General features: G+C 43.0%; 1 protein-coding gene across 21 annotated transcripts in view; it reads right to left on the bottom strand.

Annotated features, from left to right (window-relative positions):
- The window catches only part of PML (PML nuclear body scaffold), a 52,136-nt gene that overhangs the window by 25,915 nt on the left and 4,160 nt on the right, over window positions 1-22,061 (bottom strand).

The raw sequence follows: 22,061 nt of genomic DNA, 5'->3' as shown, positions 1-22,061 counted from the left end.
GGGCAGGGAGGCAGGAGAATGAGAGGAGATGTGATGAATGCAGAGGTGGGAATGTCGTGATGTTGCCGGCTTTGAAGACAGAAAGGGGCCATGCACCAAGGAATGTGGGCAGCCTCTAGAAGCTGGGAAAGGCAAGAAAACATTCTCCCTGAGAGCCTCCCAAAGGAGCAAAGCCTGCTGACACCTTTATATACCTCAGTGAGACCTGTTTCAGACTTCTTACCTCCAGAACCATAAGGGAATACATTTACATTGTTTTAAGCCCCTAAATTTGTGGTAATTTGTTACAGCAGCAAAAGAAAATATAAAAACCCAGGCAGTCCAGCTTAGAGTCCATGTTCTTAACCATTACAAGGCTGCTTCTTCAAATATTACCAGGGAAAATACTGTTAGTTCCCCAGAAATATTGCTGTAATTTACTCTCACCGGCAGTGATAAGAATAAGTCTTGGTGGTGTGCACCTGTAATCCCAGCAACTTGGGAGGCTGAGGTGGGAGAACTGCTTGAACCCAGGAGGTGGAGGTTACAGTAAGCCAAAATTGCACCACTATACTCCAGCCTGGCCAACAGAGCAAGACTCCATCTCAAAAAAAAAAAAAAAAGGAATAAGTCAGCCCACCTGAGGCCAGAAGAAAGGGTCTCATCTGGGACTATGTTGAGATCAACTTGTTCTGGAGCCACCAACAGAGAGCCTACTAGCCAGCCAGACTGATACATAGTGCGCATCAATGCTATGTTTAATTAGAAATACTAAGCAATTATGAAAAGAACTAATAACTCTACAGAAGGCAATTTGGCAATACCCATCAGAATTACAAATGCATTTAACCCAGCAATCCTCTTTCTTTGGATCTGCTCTGCAGCTCTATCTCTACACATAACAAGATGATATCCATACAATATATTCACTGCAGCACAGTCCACAATAGCAAAGAATTAGAAGCCACCCACGTGTCCCTCACAAGGCAATTAGTTACATAAATTATGATCCACCCATACAACGGAATACTATGTAGCTGTAAGCCATTGAGGAAGCTCTTTATATACTGATAAGGAAAATTCTCCATGGAGAAATGAGGTTAATAATAGGAGTACTGGAAGGATTAAATGAGTTAATATATGGATAAAAGTTTGAAAAATGACTGGCATACAATGAGTGTTCAATAAATGCTAACTATTTGTATTATTATGATATATATTTTAAGTTAGAAATCAAGGTGCAGAAATGTGTGTATCAGATGCTACCTTTTGTGTAAGAATGGGGAAAAATAAGAATATCTTCATAGTTGATTGTATTTGAATAAATAAATATTAAAAGGACATGCAAATTAATAAAAGTGGCTATGGGATGGGTGGAATGAGGGTAGAGTAAGACATTCACTGTATACCTTTTTAGATTATGTTTGAGCCTTGTAAATGTATGAATGTATTCCTTTTTTTGAAATTAAAAAACAGAATACTAATAAATGTGGGCAATTCTATAGGGTATAGGAATAAAGGGAAGAGAATAAGAAACAGTTGTTATTTTCCCCCTTTGGATCTTGGACACTTGGGGAGAGGGGCTGTGTCTGATGTTGGATCCCCTTCCTTGGAGACAGGGTTCCAAGCCTGGAAGGGCACGCCTCAGGCAGCCTGGCTGGATAGAGAGCAAGATGTTCTGGATGGCCATAGCCTCCGCTGGGTCCTTTTTCTAAGCTTCTTTTGTCCTGAATGGGGTCTCCCTAGGGTGACTGGCCCCTGCTTTCCCTCCAGATGGAAATGGGCGGCAAGTGTCTGTGAGGTGGCTAGCCTGAATCAGACACCTGGGTCTAAAAGCCCCCAGCCCTCTGGTAAGACTGAGGTGCAGACCCTGAATCAAAGGGCTGCCACCCAGGGCCAGGAATGACCTTCTTAGCCAAGCGGTTCCTTTACCTTCATTCAGAGGACACTCACTGAGTACCTGCTGCGTGCTTGGCACTTTGGAGGAGGCAGAGGTGAAGTGGGAAACTGCCCAGAAGGGCTCCATGACAAGAACCCAGACTTAACTGTATCTTCAGAAAGGCAAAATAACATCTATTTGCTTCTGGAATACTCAAAACAATAAGCAAAAACACCACTAACTTAATAAGAAATTGCTCACCAAAGTGGCTAGATTACATAATAATTAAGAAAGAAAAATAGCATAATTCTATCTTAGCAAAGCAAATGAGAAGAAATATGGGAAAAAATCCATCTTCCCATTCACAGCAGCTATTTAAAAAATTCTACAAAGCCATGATTGTGTGCCTATAGTCCCAGCTACTAGGGAGGCTGTGGTGAGAGGATTGCTTACACCCAGGAGTTCCAGGCCAGCCTGGGCAACTCAGCAAGAACTCCATCTCTAAAAAACTTTTTTTAAATTAAAAAAAAGAAGGTACAAAATACCTAGAAAATGACAAAAACCTACTAAGAGATAAGACTAAATATTATAAGATTATTAATTCTCCTTGAGTTAATAAACAGGTTTAAGGCAATTTAAATTATTTTTGAAACTTAACCAAAGTATTCTAAATTTCTTTTCTTTCTTTTTCTTTTTTTTTTTTTTTTTTGAGACTGAGTCTCACTCTGTTGCCCAGGCTGGAGTGCAGTGGCACAATCTTGGCTCACTGCAATCTCTGCCTCCCTGGTTCAAGTGATTCTTGTGCCTCAGCCTCCCAAGTAGCTGGGACTACAGGTGTGAGCCACCATGCCTGGCTAATTTTTTTTGTATTTTTAGTAGAGCTGGGGTTTCACCATGTTGGCCAGGCTGGTCTCGAACTCCTGATCTCAGGTGATCCACCCGCCTCAGCCTCCCAGAAGTGCTGGGATTACAGGCGTGAGCCACCATGCCTGGCTAGGTTTCTAAATTTCATATGAAGGAACAAACAGATAAAATAGCTAAGAAAAAAATTTTTAATTTTATAGAGACAGAGTCTCAACATTTTGCCCAGGCTGGTCTCAAACTCCTGGGCTCAAGTCATCCTTCCACCTTGGCCCCAAAAGTGCTGGGATTTCAGGCCTAAGCCACTATGACCAGCTGCTAAGAAATGTTTGAGGAATCAGTGTAAGGAAGGGATAACACATTATAGAAATGCCATTATTAAGAGAATATGGTACTAGTTCAAGAGTCAAGAGAAGGATCAGTAGAACAGACCAGATAGGCCTGATGTAGTCCCTGGCATCTATAGAAATGTAATATTTTATATAACAAAGAAAGCAACCCATCTTTTTCTCTTTTTTCTTTTTGAGAGAGTCTCACTGTGTCACCCAAGCTGGAGTGCAGTGGCGTGATCTCAACTCATTGCAACTTCCACCTCCTGGGTTCAAGCGATTCTCCTGCCTCAGCCTCCCAAGCAGCCGGAACTACAGGTGTACGCCACCACACCTGGCTAATTCTTTTGTATTTTCAGTAGAGACAGGGTTTCACCATGCCGGCCAGGCTGGTCTCGATCTCCTGACCTCAGGTGATCCGCCAGCCCCTGCCTCCCAAAGTGCTGGGATCACAGGCGTGAGCCACTGCGCCCAGCCAGCATCCCAAACTGATGGACATTAAAGGGGTTTTCAACAATTGGAATCAGAGAAATTGGCTAGGGAGGAGGGTAGGGGGCAGGAATGAAGTTAGAGCCTTGCTTCTTGTTTCATACCCATATATGCTTCCAATGAATCACAAAGTTAAATGTGTAAAATTACATCTCGAAGGAGAAAACATAGTGGACTATTTACTCTCACCATAGTAAAGACACTATAATTACTGAAGAAATGAAAGAAACCATACAATCAATAGATGCCACTGCCCGGCCGGGCGCGGCGGCTCACGCCTGTAATCCCAGCACTTTGGGAGGCCGAGGCGGGTGGATCACGAGGTCAGGAGATCGAGACCATCCTGGCTAACATGGTGAAACCCCATCTCTACTAAAAAATACAAAAAATTGGCCGGGCATGGTGGCATGTGCCTGTAGTCCCAGCCACTCAGGAGGCTGAGGCAGGAGAATGGCATGAACCCGGGAGGCGGAGCTTGCAGTGAGCCAAGATCGCACCACTGCACTCCAGCCTGGGCGACAGAGCGAGACTCCATCTCAAAAAAAAAAAAAAAAAAAAAAGATGCCACTGCCTAAAAAATTCAAAACTATATATTTTTTGAAAGATCTTCATGACTATTTATAAGAAAAGCAAGTTATACAACACTAAATGTTGTGCATTTTGTTTTAGATGATCACAGAGATAGCAAAAAGGAAAGGAAAAGGTCTAGAGTGATAGTAGTTTCCTCTTTCTCTCGTCCCTCCTTTTCACCTATTTAGATTTTCCTAAACTTTCTATAATCAATTCTAAGTAAAGGAGTTTGGACTTTAAATAGGAAGCAATGGGGAACACTCAAAGAACATCCCATCTAGGTATTACAACAAAGCTCTTTCTCGTCTCTGGGATGTATTGTTTCATTTATCCCTTTATGATTCTTCAGTGAAATTGCCACACTGTTAATTTTTTTTTCAGAGACAGGGTCTTGCTATGTTGCCCAGGCTGGACTTGAATTCCTGGGCTCATGTGATCTTCTCACCTCAGCCTCCTGAGTAGTGTATTTTATTTTATTTATTTATTTTTATTATTTATTTATTTATTTTGAGATGGAGTCTCGCTCTGTTGCCAGGCTGGAGTAAAGTGGGGCAATCTCGGCTCATTGCAACCTCTGCCTCCTGGGTTCAAGCGATTCTCCTGCCTCAGCCTCCCGAGTAGCTGGGACTATAGGCATGCACCACCACACTCAGCTAATTTTTGTATTTTTAGTAGAGACAGGGTTTCACCATGTTGGCCAGGATGGTCTCAATCTCTTGACCTCATGATCTGCCCACCTCGGCCTCCCAAATTGCTGGGATTACAGGCGTGAGCCACCTCGCCTGGCCGAGTAGTGTATTTTAATAGAAGCCTCAACGTGTTTCCTGGGTTCTCAGTCTCCCCATCCTAAAGCTGTCCATGTCTAAACTGCCATGCCAAGAGTGGTATGTGTTAGCTCTTCCAAATTTCTAGCTACAAGGCCTTGAGCAAATTACCTTTTCTCTCTGAGTCTTAATTTCCCCACCTGTAGAATGGGAGTAATAATGCTTCCCTTATAGGCTGTTACAAGCACAAAGACAGGCTGCTGTATGTGAAGGACTCAGCACAGTGCTATGTAGTCATTGGACATTCTGGAGCTATGAAAGAAGAGGGGGTATTACACATGGCACAGGACATCCCTGCTGTTGGGTGAACCTGTCAATGTCAGATTTGGGGTGTCCCCTTCCCAGTACAGATAGGCCACTATAGCCGCACCTGTTGGTTGGGCCAGGGGAGCATGCTACTTCTGCTGTTCTAGGAAACTGGTAGCTCTAAAATGCAAGAAGCAAAAATGTTATGAAATAGGACCAGTGAAGGAGAGCTGGTACCACCTGGCTTGCCTGAATGGTGACCAAAAACTCTCCTCTACCTGTCCCATTTCCATGCAGCAACTTGGCACTTTCACTTTGGTAGAGTGGTAAAAGAGAGCTCTTTTGGAAATTCAAGTAACTACAGTTAAAAGGATCCATCAATCATTTATACAGTAGTATGAATGCATTTTACCAGATCAGTTTCCTGCTATCTCACCATTGAAAAAACAAGATTTCTGAAACCAGGAGAGGAGATGGGTAATTCTAGAGCCTGGGATATTTGAAGAGAGTGAATGCATTATTCCTATGGACCTCCCCTCCAGTGATTTATTGGCTGAGAAGGTAGTGTTGGAGAGGGGAAAGCCTGAGGTCTTGGAGAAGAAGATACCAGAATAGAAAAGCAGCAAGGAAAGCGGTGAAAGGAAGCACTGTTTGAACTCCTGTCTGATGCTGGTGCCACACCCAGGAATGGGGAGGAGAAAGTTTGTGCTTTTTCTTCTCCACTCTTTTCTACACAGGTACCTGCTCCCAAGGCATATGGCTGGTGTATCCATAGTGGGCAGTGTTCCCCTGGATCATGTCACTCATTCAACAGGCGGCGGGTACACTGCCACGTGGGTTCCCTGTTTCTCCTGCCATCTTTATGGTGGGGAATGGCACCACCATTCAATAGCCACTCCTGGATGCCTCCCTGTCCTCTATGGCTTCAACGATTTCTTTTTTTTTTTTTTTTTTTTTTTGAGAAAGAGTCTCGCTCTGCCACCCAGGCTAGAGTGCAGTGGCATGATCTCGGCTCACTGCAACCTCTGCCTTCCAGGTTCAAGCGATTCTCCTGCCTCAGCCTACTGAGTAGCTGGGACTATAGGCACCCACCACCACGCCCAGCTAATTTTTGTATTTTTAGTAGAGACGGGTTTTCACCATATTGGTCAGGCTCGTCTCGAACTCCTGACCTTGTGATCCACCCACCTCGGCCTCCCATCTCTAATAAAAATACAAAAATTAGCTGAGTGTGGTGGCGGGCACCTGTAATCCCAGCTACTCGGGAGGCTGAGGGTAAGAGAATCACTTGAACCCAGGAGGCAGAGGTTGCAGTGAGCTGAGATCACGCCACTGCGCTCCCGCCTGGGAGGCAGAGCGAGACTCTATCTCAAAAAACCCCCCCCAAAATTACTAAGTACCAACTAGGTCTAGGCATGCGGCAAGGGTGTAAAGATGATTAAGGCAGAATGCTGGCTCCTAAACCTGTCCCAGCAGTTCCCATTGCTACTGCCTCTGTTCTTGCCTCAATTATTGCTTATCTCCTTGAGCACGATGTCCTAAGAGGCCTCCCTGCCTCTGGTCTCTCCAGCTCCAATCAGCTCTCCCCAGTGCCACCAGCATGGTATTTCTAAAATATGGTTATCCTCATATGCTGAGGTGATGGCCAGTATGCCTGTCATAAGTACAAGCCAAATAGTGTCAGCAGTGATAAATTTTTTAAGCATCTTATGTGTTATATGTTATTAAAGGAGATTCAAATTTTGGAACAAAGTACATCATGGGGGGAAATTCATTGACTTTCATAACAATACACTACAATTATATAGTATTGAATATTGCTGAACATTAACCAATATTCAATTTGGATTTACATGCCGGTAAATGTTGCAAGAAATAAGACAGAGTTTATCACATAAATACTGATTATAAAGCTATTTTATTTAAATCTGATCTATTTTCAGTACATGAAATGTCCAGAGATGGAAATACCTAAAATAATCAATTAATTAAAGCCATGTATAAGAGAAAAGATAATTTGATGAGTAAGGTAAAAATAACATAGCAATATATGAGTTGAGTAACATATGGTGAGAACGGGCAGCTCTTCTATTCAGTCATGCCAAATTTGAAACACCTCACCTACTGTTACAGCTTTGGCAGAACATAACCAAATTGCAAAATAAGCCACAGCAGGAATTTGTTACAAAATTCAAAATTCAAAGAGTAAAGGTAATCATTAAATGTTAATAGAATCTGGTGACACAGAAAACAGGCAGTAACTCCTTGTGTGACATAAATAATTCTGATATTCTCAAGCACTTTTATAAAAATATGTATCAAGTGAATGTATATGGTGGTTCTAATCTTTGTTACTCATTCATTAAGTCATTAAGTAAATAAGTTCCCCCACCCTAAATGGTAGTAGTACTATTATATTACTAAACTGAACACACCTAAAGTTAATAAATTACAAATTGCAATACTATTGGTAAAAGAGCAAGAAAAAGAAGAAAATGAGAAGGAAGAAAAGGAAGATGGAGGAGAAGTAATTTAAGCAATTGAAATAAAGATAATTTTTAGATTGAAGGAGCATGCTAGGTTCCAGAATAATTTGATACAAAATGTTAAACACCAAGACAGCTTGGTTAAATTAATAAATTTCAAGAATAAAAAATATCTTTAGGCATAAAGACAGAAAAAGCAAGTCAGTTTGACCCCAGAGCTGTCCTAATGAACATTTGATGCTGGAAGATAATGCAGCAGTGTCTACAAAATTGTGAAAGTGATTGTGACCTAGGAATATTATACCCAGCCGAGATATTATTCAAGTATCAGAGTAACCCAAAGACATTCTCAACACCAAGAGACTCAAGGAATTCAGAACAAAAAAGTCCTTCTTGGAAAAAAAAATTGCTTATTGATAATATCTATCCAATTAAGAGCTCAATCAAAATACAAAACTTGGGAAAAGTGATGTTGAAGTAAAAAGACCAGTGGTGAACCTTACAGTCCTATTGACATGGAACCAAAACTAGAAGGATGGAAGCCAACCATCTTGATCTTTCATTGCAGAGACTCAGTTACTACCATGTAAAATAGAAGCATTTCATTAAAAACAAACGATATGAGGCTGGGCATGGTGGCTTCTGCCTGTAATCCAAGCACTTTGGGAGGCCCAGGTGGGTGGATTACCTGAAATCAGGAGTTCGAGACCAGCCTGGCCAACATGGCGAAACCCCATCTCTACTAAAAATACAAAAAAATGGCCAGGCACGGTGGCTCACGCCTGTAATCCCAGCACTTTGGGAGGCCAAGGTGGGTGGATCATGAGGTCAGGAGTTCAAGACCAGCCTGGCCAAGGTGGTGAAACCCTGTCTCTACTAAAAACACAAAAATTAGCCAGGAGTGGTGGCAGGTGCTTGTAATCCCAGCTACTCGGGATGCTGAGGCAGGAGAATTGCTTGAACCCGGGAGGCGGAGGTTGCAGTGAGCCAAGATTGCGCCATTGCACTCCAGCCTGGGCAACAGAGCGAGACTCTGTTTCAAAAAACAAAATGGCTCCAACCTCTTAATGTCTTGGGGTTTTTTTTCTTAATCTTAGAGGGACCTTTTAGGAAAATATTTTAAGATGAAGAATTATTTCTTTGAAGTTCAGCAAGTCTAATTTCACTTTAGTTTCTTTATCTTCTGTAAAAGGGAAAATTAAGTTCAACATTGCTTAAATTGCATGCTTACTTAAGATACACTCTAAATTCTTAAGAAACAACTTTTAGAATTCTTTTTGCAACTCAGTGCAGTCATTAGCTGTGGGCTGCCTGAATGTAGAGTCCAGCAGGAGTAGGAAAGGGGCACCCATTCTGCAATCAGGAAACCCTGCATCCTGTTCTGGCCCCGGCTCTGGCAAGCTCTCCCTTTTGGGAAGCTCCTGTTAACTCTCTGGCCTCTCGCCTTGTTTGTACAAAGGGAACAGTTCTCTCTTCCTGATAATCTTACAGGAGGGTGTGGGAATTAGGAGAATAGCACAGGAAAAACATCTCAAATGGCAGGATAGTTCTCTACTTCGTCAACAGGAAAGGTTACATGCAGCCTGAACAGCCCATTCCCTAACCTGGTTGGAAAAGGATGGCTTTCTATTGAAAAGAGTTTACCCAGGCACCAAGGGGTCAGGGTGTTTCACTTGAGGCTGGCTTCAAACCTGTCCCCTGCGTTTCAGTTTCTGTTCCACTGCCTTCCATATACCTGGAGTGTTTTTTTCTTCTTTGCTTTCATTTACGGTGGCTATTGGACATTTTTTCTAAGATGTATTAAAGGCACATTCTTCTTTCTTCTTGTACCAATATGAAACTGGACTTTGCCTTTAGGTAGCCACACATTCCTGTTCTCAGTCCATGAGCTTTGGGGGAGCATATGACTCAGGCTTACGCTAATCTGAGAACCCCCCTAGCCTGAGCCACCCTTGCAGGGAGAGGAACCTGACCCAATCAAAGACACACTGAGATTTAGCTTGGAATGCTGGGAGAGATTCACACTCTTTTCCCCTTGAATTTGGGGCTGAGGGTGTAACCTCTGGAGCTGTTGCAATCATCTGGCACCCATGAGGAGTAAACCCTTCTATGAATGGACCAGTCTTGGAAGAAAGCCAGGTCACAAGAAATACAGAGAAAGTACCTCCTGGTGACACAATCTGAATATCTAATTGGTCAGGTCAGAGGCCAGCTTGACCCCTATTCACTTACATCAGCCATCAATCCAGCTTTTGCTTAAGCTACTAACTAAAAAAAGTCACTAATTTATACAGTTTGTTTTAGATGCAACTTATAGAGACAAATAAACCCTTCAAGGTGTAGCCCAAATGCTAAAATATCAGGGTTTCCCTGACCCTCCCACATAAATACAAGTTTTCCCTTCTTAAAACTGCCACAGCACTTGATCTGAACGTGTCTTCTGGGACCTCTGGGTTCTTGCCATAGAGTACAAGTCTGCACACACATGCAACTTATCCATAGGCTGAAACTCTCCACAAATTCAAGCTTCGAAGGCAGGCATTCTTTTTCATCTGGCAATAGCTATCATAACACCAGTCATGAAATAAATGCTCAATAAGTGATTGCTCAATGGCTGTCTGGCTGGCTGGCGGTGGTTCTATTAATAGTTTTTAATTTTATCAGTTAGCAATCAATGAGAAAAGCTTGTTAATTTCTTTTTTTTTTTTTTTTAGAGACAAGGCCTCGCTCTGTTGCCCAGGCTGGAGTGCAATGGCATGATTATGGCTTACTGCAGCCTCAACCTCTGAGGCTCAAGTGATCCTCCCACCTCAGTCTCCCTAGTAGCTGGGACTACAGGCGTGCACCACTATGCCAAAAGCTTATTAATTTCAAGCCTTGTTAAAAATTGTTCTAAAGCCTGGGCACAGTGGTTCACGCCTGTAATCCCAGCACTTTGGGAGGCCCAGGCAGGTGGATTGCCTGAGCTCAGTAGTTTGAGACCAGCCTAGGGAACATAATGACAGCCCATCTCTACAAAAAAAAAAAAAAAAAAAAAAAAATTAGCTGGGCATGGTGGTGCATGTCTGTAGTCCCAGCTATTATACTTGGGGGTCTGAGGTGGGAGGATAACTTGGGCCTGGGAGGTCAAGGCTTCAGTAAGCTATAATCGCACACTGCACTCCAGCCTGGGTGACAGAGCAAGTCCCTGTCTCAAAAAAACAAAACTAAAAAACCCAAATTGTTCTAAAATGTCCCAGGCCTCCATCCCTGAATAGCAAAGCCCACTCCCATAGCTGCAGAAAGTAGAGGAGATTGGCCTTCAGGAGAAGTGAGACCGGAGCACCAGCCCTAATCCTGATCTTGGCTTGCGCTGCTTTAAATTCCCTGCTTCTGGCTGGGCGTGGTGGCTCAAGCCTGTAATCGCAGCACTTTGAGAAGCCGAGGTGGGTGGAGCCCAGGAGTTCGAGACCAACCTGGGCAACATGGTGAAAACTCGTCTCTACAAACTAGGAAGGCTAAGGTAGGAGGATCACTTGAACCTGGGAGGTTGAGGCTGCCGCAAGCCATGACTGTGCCACTGCACTCCAGCCTGGGTGTCAGATCAAGACACTGTCTCAAAAATAAACAAATAAATAAATAAAGTCCTTGCTTCTTTCTCCAAAACATCAAAGGAGACCAGAAGGAAAACCCCTTTTGTCCACATATTATTCTATAAATCTACCTTCAAGATAAGTTCATAGAAAAACTAGGAAATGGGTCATTTATTGTCCACATCTTTCATCATGTTGCCCAACCCCTGGCAGCAGCCTTTCTTCTGCCCATGTAATGCTCCTTGCAGGCCAGGAAGCAATCCCAATAATATCAATCCCCAATAAAATGCAATTTACCGCTAACTTCACAGAGGGCACCAAGAAAGCACCAAGCAGGGATAGGTGCCAATCCTTCAATCACACCTCTTAAACTTGATTAATAGGCCTTTTGTTTCCTCCATTCAATGATAATTCAAGCTCTTTCAGCTGGATTAATTCCCCCACTCCATCCAGCAAATTTTAGGATCTGACACCCAGACGCAGACAGGACTTAGCTCCACCTGCAGCCCTAGACCCACACCATGCTTGGGTGGAAGCACTCCTGAGAATGTCTGGTCAGGCAAGTGCTGGCAGTGTGGGACCACAGCCGTCTCCACACCCCTCCATCTCTGCATTCTTGCAGGCCTCACCCCCACCTGGACCTAAGACCTAGTGTACTCATGAGGCTCCCTTTCCCTTGTCCAGATTCTTTGCTTCAGTTTCTATTGGATAAGTATCCCACATCTGGTGATAAATCCCCTCAAATTCTCCGTGGAATGGGGTGAAATATAAATAAGTATGCAGCCAAAGAAATACTGATCTCCCTGTTCCCAAACTTGCCCACTCTTGTCAAAGTACCAGAGTGCAGAGAGAGGCTCTGATCATCCCACCACTCCTCAATGCCCATCAATGGGTTTTCCTTTTTTTTTTTTTTTTTTTTTGAGACACAGTCTCGCTCTGTCACCCAGGCTGGAGTGCATCGGCGCAATCTTGGCTCACTGCAAGCTCCGCCTCCTGGGTTCACGCCATTCTCCTGCCTCAGCCTCCTAAGTAGCTGGGACTACAGGCACCCACCACCACGCCCGGCTAATTTTTTTGTATTTTTAGTAGAGACGGGGTTTCACCATGTTAGCCAGGATGGTCTCGATCTCCTGACCTCGTGATCCGCCCACCTCAGCCTCCCAAAGTGCTGGGATTACAGGCATGAGCCACCACGCCCGGCCCCATCAATGGGTTTTCAACAGAGCCCTCCACAGGGTCCCATTCCCATTGTCTTCCAGAGGATAGTCACTGGTGAGAAGATTAGGTGGTATGAAGGCATGACAAAGGAGAAAGCTGAGAACACTGAGTGTTCTGGAAATTGTAGCATAGAGTCCTGACTCCTTCCAAGCCTGCCACATCTGACCCCAACTCACCCTTCTAGTGCCTGCCCTCACATCAACCTTCTATTGCAGTTCCTGAGATGCTGCAAACTCACTAGTGCCCCTTCCTTGCACGTGCAGTCCCTCCTGTCTGTGGCCTTTCTGTTTCCTTATACATCACACTAAGTGTGATGGCCTCTTGGAAGCCACCTTCCCCAGCTGATCCCAGCAGGGTAAGTGGCCTTTTCTGAGCTCAGCCACCTTTGTGCCTGCCTGACTTCTTCCTTCCACAAATGACTGAGCACAAACAGGATGTCAGCCCTGTGCCAGATACGACATGTTGCTGAGGGCAAACATAATACAGAAGACAGTGTGACAAAGGTAACTATCAAAACGCAGTCACAATAGACAGCAAAGTCATGCAGCCTTCTGCACGGAACCCTGCCGCCTCAATTGTTAATGGCTGATCTGTTTACCAGGCTGTGATCTCAAGGAGGGGCTATGTCCATTCATATTTCTACCCCACCCGCTAGTAAAGAACATGCAACACAGTAGGTGTGACATGAACATGAAAAAATGGACTCCACAGGCATGTGGAGCAAATACCAATGGCCCCAGGGCAGCCACCCCAGGGCAGACACCCCGAGTCCCAGGTTTAAAGCCACCTCTGGGGCTGCTCCCCAGTGTGAGCTCTAAATCAGCCCAGTGTCAAAGAGCGAGGTGGCTGCTAACTGACTTGTGACCAGAGGAAAGTTGTGAGCTCTTATTTATGGCATTGAAGTTTTGTGCAGAAAAAATAAGTTGAGTTTGTTCAGTAACCACTGGTAAATTGTGAAACAATGTGAAATGGGAGTGGGAGCACATGATTTTTCAGGTTTGTTAAGGCCATCCACCGTGCTCAAGGAACAGGAATCCTGCCCTCTTGCTGGCTGAACCTTCCCTGCCCATTGTACCTGACATAAGGGATAAAAATGTGCCACTCCAAAATATGCCACTTTGGCATATGATTGTTTTGAGCTCCAGGCAAATGAAAACCAACAGACGCAGAAAGGAACCTTCTAAGAGCTTCTCTCATGACTAAAAACAGAAACTCTTTTGACTCTTACGCTCTTTGCTCTTATGACTAAAAACAGAAACTTCTGAGAAACAAGAACTACCATAAATCTCCTCTCTCAGGGAAGTTTTACAGCCACGAAGATGGAAAGCTGGCACCAAGTAGGCCCGCACAAACAAACCTTACTCCATTAGAGTTCCCATATATTTACCAAATCTCATGTTGAAGTGTGACCTCCAATGTTGAAGGTGGGGTCTAGTGGGAGGTGTTTGGGTCATGAGGGTGGATGCCTTATGAATGGCTTGGGGCCATCCCGTGGTAAAGAGTAAATCCTCTCTTTGGTAGTTCAAGGGAGAGCTGGTTATTTAAAGGCGCCTGGCATCTCCTTCTCTTGCTTCCTCCTTCTCTCTCTCTTGCTCCCTCTCTTGCCATGCGACACGCCTATTCCCCCTTCACCTTCCGCCATGAGTAAAACCTACCTGCAGCCTCACCTGAGGCCAAGCAGGTTTCTGGTGCCATGATTGTACAGCATGCAGAACATGAGCCAAATAAACCTCTTTTCTTTACAAATTACCCAGCCTCAGGTATTCCTTCTAGCAATGCAAAACAGAAACACAACTTCCAACAGTTTGCCACCTTTGCAAGCCTAAAACCCCTTTCTTTTACCCTGCCACTTCTCTAAACATTTCTTTCTCTTTCATTAAGATGCTATGTAAGCTGAAGTTCTAACCAACGCTTTGAGTTACTCATCTCTGGATACTCCCAGGTATATGCACAATTCCCATGCTAGATGTGATACCCATGCTAGATGCACATGCTAAAAAGCTCCTGTTTTTCTCTTTTTTTTTTTTTTTTGAGACAGAGTCTCGCTCTTTCACCCAGGCTGGAGTGCAGTGGTGTGATCTCAGCTCACTGCAGCCTCCACCTCCAGGGTTCATGCAATTCTCCTGCCTCAGCCTCCTGAGTAGCTGGGATTACAGGTGTGTGACACCATGCCTGGCGGATTTTTATATTTTTGGTAGAGATGGGGTTTCACCATGTTGGCCAGGCTGGTCTCGAACTCCTGACCTCAGGTGATCCACCCACCTCAGCCTCCCAAAGCGCTGGGACTACAGGTGTGAGCCGCAGCACCCAGCCTGCTTTTCTCGTGTTAATCTATATCTTGTTAGTCTAATTTACAGGGACCTAGCTGGACATCTAAAATGGGTACAGACAAAAGGTTTTTTTCTATCCCTAATGGAGAGAAATCCACCTCTGACCCCCACAGCAGAGGTGGGACTACTTACAAGCTGACACCATCTGGGGCTCGTGGGGAGCGGCCCTGTTCTACTGCAGGGATTGAATGTGGGGTATAAATTGTGCTTTACACAATTGCTGCCAGCCCACGCTAGCTACAAACACTGAACAATCTAGATGTCTCCTTTACATGGGAGCAGATAGCACAGACCGCAGGACCTATGAAGAGAATCAGCAGCCAAACTGAGCAAGTACCCATTGAAAAGGGGATCATGTAGGAAACATACACCTCTGTAAATGCCAACTGTGTTTTTCAGGGAGACTTAAGAACACACTACAATGAGAAAACAAGAGCAGGCTGCCAAGAAAAAGCATCCTGAGAGCATTAAGCTCTTTTGGCAATTAAAAAAAAAAAGATTGCTGGGGGGAAAAAACCCACAACAACTCTACAGGGGTAGCAGATAGAAGAATGGAGTCAGCGGCAAAAAGATGAGCTGGCGAGTTAGAAAAACAATTCGAGGAGCTCTCTGAGAATCTCGGGGAAAAAAGCAAAGCAACAGAATTAATGGGGAAAAAATTTAAAAGATGTAAAATATGTTCTTGGAGTTCCAATATCCATATAACAACAGTAGTAAAAATTTTAAAAATAAACAAATGGGCCGGGTGCAGTGGCTCACACCTGTAATCCCAGCACTTTGGGAGGCTGAGGTGGGTGGATCACGAGGTCAGGAGTTCGAGACCAGCCTGGCCAATATGGTGAAATGCCGTCTCTACTAATAATACAAAAATTAGCTGGGCATGGTGGTGCGCACCTGTAGTCCCAGCTACTCGGGAGGCTGAGGCAGGAGAATCACTTGAACCCAGGAGGTGGAGGTTGCAGTGAGCCGAGATCGTGCCATTGCACTCCAGCCTGGGTGAGAGTGAGACCCTGTCTCAAAAAAAAAAAATAAAATAAAATAAAATAAACAAATGAAGGGCTATCAGTACATTAAAAAGTATGGCCAGGCACAGTGGCTCACGCCTATAATCCCAGCACTTTGGGAGGCCAAGGCGGGCAGATCACTTGAGGCCAGGAATTCAAGACCAGCCTGGCCAATATGGCAAAACCTTGTGTCTACTAAAAAGAAAATGCAAAAATTAGCCAGGTGTAGTGGCGCATTCCTGTAGTTCCAGCTACTTGGGAGGCTGAGGCATGAGAACTGCTTGAGCCTGGGAGGCAAAGGTTGCAATGAGCCAAGATCATGCCACTATATTCCAAGAGCAATACTCTATCTCAAAAAAAAAAAAAAATTAAAAAGCAGAATACAATTTCCCTGAGATGAAAAGCTGAAGAAAGACTTGAGTTTTTCAGATCAACAATGGCGACAGAAGATTACTGAAAAAAGAAAAAATTATATAAAGATCTTTAGCAGGCTGGACATGGGCTCAAGCCTGTAATCCCAGTGCTTTGGGCGGCTAAGGCAGGAGGATCACTTGAAGCCAGGAGTTTAGACCAGCCTGGGCAATATAGTGAGACCCTATCTCTACATAAAATTTTAAAAATTAGCCAGGCATGGTGGCAGGCACCTATAGTCCTAGCTACTCAGAGACTAAGGCTAGCAGACCTCTTGAGTCTAGGAGTTCGAGGTTACAGTGAGCTATGATCACACCACTGCACACCAGCCTGGGCAACAGAGCAAGACCTTATCTCTAAACAAACGAATAAACAAATGAAAACCATCCAACTATATTTATTAGCCAGGCACGGTGGCAGGTGCCTGTAGTCCTGGCTACTTGGGAGGTCAAGGTGGGAGGATTGCTTGAGCCCAGGAGTTTGAGGCTGCAGTGAACTCTGATTGCACCACTGCATTCCATCCTGGGTGACAGAGTGAGACCCCATCTCTAAAAAGTAAAATAAATAAAAATAAATAAAGATCCTTAACAAACAAAAACAGATTACTCACAGAGAAAAAATAGACCATTAGTGGACTTCTCATCTACAACACCAGAGACTAGAAATTTATGAAGCAAGGTTTATATATTCTGAGGTGAAAGCACTGTGATTATGACCTCAGAATTTTACACCTAGCTAAACTTTCCCTCACATGTGACAGCAAAAGAAGGACATACAAGTAAAGACACTTAAGGTCTCAGAAAGTAAACTCTGGAATAATTTTTTTAATTACTTGATGCAGTATTCCTGCCAAATGGAAAATTAATCACCTTAAATAATTCAAGAAAGGAGAAGAAAAGCTATAGGAAAAATTATCATGAGCAATGAAACCAATTAAAGTATAAGGTATGGCTAACAAGTGCGTTGTAATATGACCATGAAGCTTAATACCTGTTCAGAAAGGATGTTTACAATAGAAAAAAAAATAAACAATTTGGTAGTAATCTGGAACTAAAAGTTCACATTATTTCAACTAAATCTGAAAGTGAGAAGGAAGAGGGAAGAAGAAAAACTATAAAAGTGTGCTAAATGTTTTATTTTCTCTGGAAGAATAGTTATATCCTACTCTTTGTGGTGATAGATGAGATAGGTTCTAGAGTGTGCATGTGTGTGTGTGTTGGTGTGTGTATACACTTTTTTTTCTGAGATGGAGTTTCACTCTTGTTGCCCAGGCTGGAGTGCAGTGGCACAATCTCAGCTCACTGCAACCTCCGCCTTCCAGTTTCAAGCAATTCTCCTACCTCAGCCTCCCAAGTAGCTGGGATTACAGGCGCCCGCCACCACGCCCGGCTAATTTTTGTATTTTTAATAGAGACGAGGTTTCACCATGTTGGTGAGGCTGGTATTGAACTCCTGACCTCATGATCCGCCCGCCTCAGCCTCCCAAAGTGCTGGGATTACAAGCGTGAGCCACTGCGCCTGGCCCACTTTTTTTCTTTTTTTAAGACAGAGTCTCATTGTGTCACCCAGGCTGGAGTGCAGTGGCGTGATCATGGCTCACTGCATCCTTGAACTGCCAGGCTCAGGTGATCCTCTCTGAGGAATACCTCCACCTCCCGAATAGCTGGGACGAGAGGCATGTGCCACCATGTCCAGCTAATTTTGTATTTTTTTGTAGAGACGGGGTTTCACCATATTGCCCAGGCTGGCCTCAAACTCCTGGGCTCAAAAGATCCACCGGCCTTGGCCTCCCAAAGTGTTGGGATTACAGGTGGAAGCCACCACATCTGGCCTATATATATGTTTTGATGGGGAAGTTACCACTCTGTAATTATCATTTAGAGAACTGGTGAAACAGAATGGAAGGAAAGGTAGAAAGTTTCAGCCAGACGTGTTGGCTCACGCCTGTAATCCCAGCACTTTGGGAGGCTGAGGCAGGTGGATCACAAGGTCAGGAGATCAAGACCATCCTGGCCAACATAATGAAACCCCGTCTCTACTAAAAATACAAAAAAAAAAAAAAAAAAAACTTAGCCGGGCATGGTGACACACGCCTGTAATCCCAGCTACTCAGGAGGCTGAGGCAGGAGAATCACTTGAACCCGGGAGGAGGAGGTTGCAGTGAGCCGAGATCATGCCACTGCACTCCAACCTGGATGACAGAGCAAGACTCCATCAAAAAAAAAAAAAAAGAAAAGAAAGAAAGGTAGAAAGTTTCAATATCGTGGAGATACACACACACAAGCACTAGAACTTACATATATATGGATATATACATATAGATATATGCATATATACATTATATATACATATATATTGTATACATATATTTGTGTATGTATATATATGTGTGTACAACAAATACAACTTTTTAACTCTAAGGATTATTGCTAGGAATATGTGAGTCCAAGGAATATCCTAGGCCACTAAGAAAATCTCAATATAGTCTTAGATGTAAAACTCATACAAACTGTATAAACTGGCCATAGTGCAGAAATTAACAAGTATGAAATCGCATCATCACATTCCAGCCTGGGTGACAGAACAAGAAACCAAACATCAAAACCACTTGAAAATTTTAGAAAACACTATTCTCTAAAACTTTTCAAGAGAAAAAAATTTTTTTTTTTTTTTTTCGAGTCAGGGTCCGGTTCTGATGCTCTGGTTGGAGTGAAGTGGCACCATCACAGCTCACTGCAGGCTCAAATTCTTAGGTTCAAGCAACCCTCCTGCCTCAACCTCCCAAATAACTGGGACTACAAGCATGTACCACCGACCATGCCTGGCTAATTTTTTTTATTTTTTGTAAAGATGAGGTCTTGCTATGTTGCCCAGGCTGATCTCGAACTCTTGACCTTAAGCAAGAGAACCTTTTTAAGAAAAGACTGAAATGAAATTTGAGAAATGATTGACTATGAGAACACTAATGAAGTTATCAAAGTTATGGCATACAGCCAAAACCATATACAGAGAACTTATGCCTTAAAAGAGTTATTATTAGGCAGGGCATTGTAGCTCACGCCTGTAATCCCAGAACTTTGGGAGACTGAGGCGGGTGGATCACTTGAGGCCAGGAGTTCGAGACAGTCAACATGGGGAAACCCCGTCTCTACTAAAAATAAAAAAAATTAGCCAGGAGTGGTGGTGGGCACCTGTAGTCTCAGCTACTGGGGAGGCTGAGGCAGGAGAATCACTTGAACCCAGGAGGCACAGGTTGCAGTGAGCCAAGATCTACCACTGCACTCCAGCCTGGGTGACAGAGGGAGATTCTCAAAAAAAAAAAAAGTTATTATTATTAAACAATAAAGATTGCAAATAAATGAATTATAAGCTCAAGAAGCTAGAAAATGAATAATGACAAAAGTTAGAAGGAAGAAAATGACAAAAATAAAATGATCAAACAGAAAGAAGGAAAACATTAAAATCAGTAAGCAATCTAAGGAAAGACTAAAAGTACAGTACTTTGAAAAGACTGCTAAACCACAAATATACAACATCAGAAATAAAAAAAGGGGGTATAGTTACAGGCATATAGGAGATTTTTAAATAATGAAAGATAACTCAGGATGAACTGGAAAATCTTCCAAAAATCTGACACAAGAGCCAAAACAGATTAATGCCATGGCAAAAATGGGAAAAGTTCCCAAAAATCTACTATAAAAAAGGCACCAGTTCCAAGATGGTTTTTCAAAAAACTTTTATAAGCCTAAATTTCTTATATTCTTCAAACTGTTCTAGAGCAGAGAAATTATAATAGAATTTTAACATTCACTGAGTATTTAATATGTGCCAGGCACTACGCTAAACAATTTATATGTACAGTTGGCCCTCAGTATCTGCAGGTTACGCACCCGTGGATTCAACAAATCTTGGATCAAAAATATTCAGGCGAAAAAAAATCAATTAAAAAAGTATACAATAAAAAAATATACAAATTCAAAAATATAGTAAAACAACTCTTTACATAGCATTTACATTGTATTAGGCATTATAAGTAATCTAGAGATGATTTAAAGTATACAGGAGGGGATGGGTATAGTGGCTCACACCTGTAATCCCAGCACTTTGAGAGGCCTAGGGAGGGTTGCTGCCTGAGCCCAAGAGTTCTCAAGACCAGTCTGGGCAATGTCATGAAACCCTGTCTCTACAAAAAATTTAAAAATTAGGTGAGCGTGGTGGTGCACACCTGCAGTCCTGTATAATCTGGTGGCTGAGGTGGGAGGATTGTTTGAACCCAAGAGATTGAGGCTGCAGTGAGCCACGAGTGCAGCACAGCACTCCAGCCTGGGTGACAGAGCAAGACCCCGTCTCAAAAAATAAAAATAAAATAAAAAATAAAGTATACAGGAGGATGTGTAGAGGTTATATACAAATACTATGCCATTTTATATCAGAGACTTGAGCATCTATGAATTTGAAACAGACTCCCATGGATCCCGTGGGATGGCTGCATTATCATGTTCAAAACATGAAAGCTTACAAATTCATTAAGAAATTAGTATAAGGCTGGGCATGGTGGCTCATGCCTGTAATCCCAGAACGTTGGGAGGCCGAGGCAGGTGGATCACCTGAGGTCAGGAGACCAGCCTGACCATTATAGTGAAACCCTGTCTCTACTAAAAATGCCAAAAAATTAGCCAGGCATGATGATGTGCACCTGTAATCGCAGCTACTTGGGAGGCTGAGGCAGGAAAATGGCGTGAACCCGGGAGGTGGAGGTTGCAGTGAGCCGAGATCGCGCCACTGCACTCCAGCCTGGGTGACACAGCGAGACTCCATCTCAAAAAAAAAAAAAAAAAAAAAAAAAATTAAAAAAAATTTTTTAAATCCGAAAGATATAACCAGAGATAAAGCCAATTTCTCCTAATTTATTGCAATTTCAATCAAAATCCAATAAATATGTAAGTTTTAAAACTGCATAAATTATAAGAGCAAAAGAAATGCATAAATTTTTTTCTTTCGAGGAATTTGTTCCTGAATTCTTTAATTAGTCCCTTAATTCCTCAAAGGAAACAACAACAGGCAAAGGACCTAAACAGGCCATTCGCAAATGCAGAAACACAATGGCCAATAAACAAGTGGAAAGCCACTCAACCTTTACAATAAGCTAAGAAACGTGGTGATACCAGCTGTTGAGGAGTCGGAGGGGAAAGCTTATTCTGATAGTGTGGGAAGTTTATCCTAAAGCAGGAAACAAATCACAGTCAGTTTAGCAGATATGTAGTTTAGCAAATATGTGGTTTAGCCATATATAGTTCTGAGTTGTCAAAAACCAGCGAAAAATGCTTTCATTTTGCAAGTGGATCTCTAAGAACCAAGAAGCGCCTTCTATGAACAATCTATTGCTAATGGTGAAAAGTTCACATAGTTATGCTACCTTTTTGGCTAAAAGAGGGAAAATAGGACCTGATAAGACTGCTCCTACCTGCATATATATTCATAAAGAAACTCTCAGAAGAAACATTCAAAACTAGTAACAGTGGCTACCTGTGGATGGGAAGAGGGAGAAGTGGTGGGAATTAGGCAGTTGGGCATGGACAGAAGATTGCACTCTCTCTCTCCTCTTTACAAATTTTGTTCGTGAACTGTACGAATGTATTACCTATTAAAAAACTGAGTTAAAATCTGTTTAATAAAAATAATTACAACTGGATGTGATTTTTTTTCCCCATACAGACATTCTCAGATAGCGCTGCCTGGTGTTAATGGTTTCAACTTTTCAGACAGAAACTAACTACCTGTCTCTGATCCTAGAATCCAGCCTTACTGAGATTCCGTGTCAGTGCTCTCGGAAAATTCCACTAAATTCTAAAGGGCAGTTTGG

This window comes from Pan paniscus, chromosome 16, assembly GCF_029289425.2.
Source record: "Pan paniscus chromosome 16, NHGRI_mPanPan1-v2.0_pri, whole genome shotgun sequence".
NCBI lineage: Eukaryota > Metazoa > Chordata > Mammalia > Primates > Hominidae > Pan > Pan paniscus.
This window is presented reverse-complemented; position numbering and strand designations above follow the sequence as displayed.